The sequence below is a fragment of the Nylanderia fulva genome, unplaced genomic scaffold, assembly GCF_048542155.1.
Source record: "Nylanderia fulva isolate GAGA-0341 unplaced genomic scaffold, ASM4854215v1 Scaffold485, whole genome shotgun sequence".
NCBI classification, from domain to species: Eukaryota; Metazoa; Arthropoda; class Insecta; order Hymenoptera; family Formicidae; genus Nylanderia; species Nylanderia fulva.
Genome location: NW_028190571.1, coordinates 54,583 through 57,708, shown reverse-complemented (window position 1 = coordinate 57,708; position 3,126 = coordinate 54,583).

Below are 3,126 nucleotides of genomic sequence, written 5' to 3'. Positions count from 1 at the left end.
ACCGGGCTATGAAAAATACTAGGCTTCGACACATCAAGCGCGCCACCAGACCCCCCAGGGGAGGCAGAGGCAGCGCCCAATGCGCCGTCGCCCACGCCACTAACCTTGAGACTCCAATCCGGCGGCGAGTCACCTCAAGTCTCCTCCATCTCGTGCTTTTCCTCCTCCTCTACAGTTTTTAGGGTACGCCCGTCCAGCCCCGAGCGACCGCACAGCTTTGTGTCGCCATGCGAACACCTCCTTAGGTAGCTCCTGACATGTCCCTTCAGGCGCCTGTACATTCCGAGATGTCGATAGACGCGAACATTCTCGTCTAGGAGGACATGTTGGACTTCAACCGCGAGATCACTCAGGTCGTCGCCCTCACCCATGTCCTCCCAGGCAATACACAAACGAATGAGCTGGTCCTCCACCTCATCCATCTTCTTATCCCTCAGCGCTGTCGTAGTCCAATCCACGGACCCAGCTGGCAAATCCGTGGACGACCTGTCGTTCGATGACGACGAGGGGGGAGCCAGGCCTACACCCCCCCCCCCCACGCCGGTTCCCGGTACCCAAACCAGGAACGTTCTCTTCTTTTTTAGTCAACTCCATTTTTCTAAAAAAGAAATTGGTTTTTTCTGTCGGGGGTTTTCCTTCCCCTTAGGAGGTTGCCTTACTCAGCTAACGGGGCCTCCCCCCGGGTGTTAAGTCAGTGTTTTCCTTCACCTAGTGCAGTGGACAAGTCCTTTTTAGGGTCTGCACACCCATCACACCTCATTCATCCTTCTCACGCACTCCAGCTCGGGTACCTCGGGATTGCGACACCCGTACACTACGGGGATGAGTCCGTAGTGCCCCTGAGAATAGGAGACTAGCACTACAAGCGCGCGCCATTAGTATTATTTTAATTTTTTTATTACACATATATATCGTAAGACTTCCTGCGCAACTCGACTACAAATCAGACACGCGAAAAAGACAACAACGTGACTCAAAACACAAACTTCACGCGTTTCATGACTTTTTTTATTATGGAAATGTAGACAAAAGTTGTAAACAATAATAAGAATTTTTAGGTCGGCTCTTTTAATTTAAAACACGATATACACCTCCTTCTTCTCGGCCACAGAGCCCAACGCGATTGGAAGAACATTCGCCCGGCAAGCGGAAGGTCTCGGGTTCGATTCCCGATTTAGCCAACTTTCGGACCAATATTTTTCGCGCCTATTTCTTTACAGGAAAAGTAAAAGAGGTACAAAAAGAATTCTTGAGATCCCAAACATAGGATACAGATTCTCAGATTCCTTAATTTCGCAATAACATCACGTTGGGCTCTGTGGCCGAGAAGAAGAAGGTGTATATCGTGTTTTAAAAGTTGTAAAGTTTTATCTTAATAGTTAATAATAATAATTTAACAATAATTTTCTGTATAGAATAATGACATAAATCACTTACAAGGAAACGGTCGGAAATGACCCTCACCGATTTTAATGAATTTGGAATATGTTTTAGAGCATTGAAAAATATTAGACCCATATTTCTTTTAGCTGCGTATCTCGACATTTAAGACGTAAACCACCCCCTTAAAGAAAATCGGTTTTTTTTCTACTAGAGATAATACCGTCGAAACGATAAAAGATATTAAAAAATGTTTCAAATAAAAGTTATATGGTTTTTAATGGTCTTTAACGCAGTGCAATCAAATTTTTCAAAAATGTCTAATTTTTCGAATTCTTCCCTCCTCTCCCATAAATTTTGAAAATTTTTAAATTTTTTTATAACAATTCTGAAAGCTTATTTAATATCCAACCATATATAATAAAGTTGTATTCCAACAACGCAATTTTCAAAAAAAAGTTATAAATGCCATTATACGTGCTCCATTCGTATCTGCCAAACGCTCGCTTCTCGTGATGACCGTCTTTCCTTCGTAATCTCACAGAAAAAATGAATTATCGATCAAAAATTTATATATTACAATTTATGTATGTATATTGTATTTAATAATTAATAATTATATAAATATTTAATAAAGGAGAATGTTAAAAAAGTCAATTTTTCGACTATTGATGGAACCTAAAATTCGAGTTCCATGGGTATCTATGAACCATATAAAATGTAAAAATAATGATCTTTTTTCCTAGAGACCTGAGGAAAATATTAAAAATCTATCAAAACTATTGAAAGTAGCGTCATTCGATCGATCAGAAGACAACTATAAAATCGATGACATAGATAAATATTCAATCAAATCAAGTTCTGGTTAAGCACTTATTAAATAGTATTCGAGATCAATAGTGTTTTAATATCGAGATCGCAAAATTCAAGATTGCGGATCCAATATGATAGATCAGTATTAAGAGATAATAGATTCCAGGATGTAGTTACTTCCGAATAAAAGATCTGATTCCACATTCAAATACATTATGTTTTTTAGTTTGTTTATTTAAATATTTTTGTTTTATTGTTGAATAGAATTTTTTAGTTCTAACATAGAGAATATTAATAGTTCTCATATTCTCTATGGAACTCGAATTTTAAGTTTCATCGCCCTTGTAGAAATTTATCACTAGTAACGCTAATTAATCACTTATTTCGAGTACTTAAAATACTGATATACAGTAATTTAAGTACTCGAAATAAGTGATAAATTAGCGTTACTAGTAATAAATTTCTATAAGGGAGATAGTTGGAAAATCAATCTTTTTTAACATCCTCCTTTATAATAATTTATACAGAGTGCCCCAGAACTGGCGAAAAAGTTTTTAATGACAGATTCCTGATATTATTTGCAGACGATTGTTTCTTAGTATAAATGTTGAGGAAGGCCATCATTTTTAGCATGTTCCCAATTTTTGTTATTATGTATCTTTATAACTAAGCCTTATATTAAAATTGTATTAAAGTAAACTTTACCTAAAATTAACTAAAGAATCGAAAAAGTATGTATTTAACATAATTTGTAACAGCTCTTTAGAAATTTTTAAACTACAAATAAAAAGGCAATAAGAGCTAATTCAGTTCTATACTAGTGTAACAATACAGCACGCGCCGACAATAAATAAAGCGGGGAAAAGTGCGGCACATCATTTCCCCGGTAATTATGGACTTGCGCAGTCGCCGGGGGAAATGGTACCGACGTAT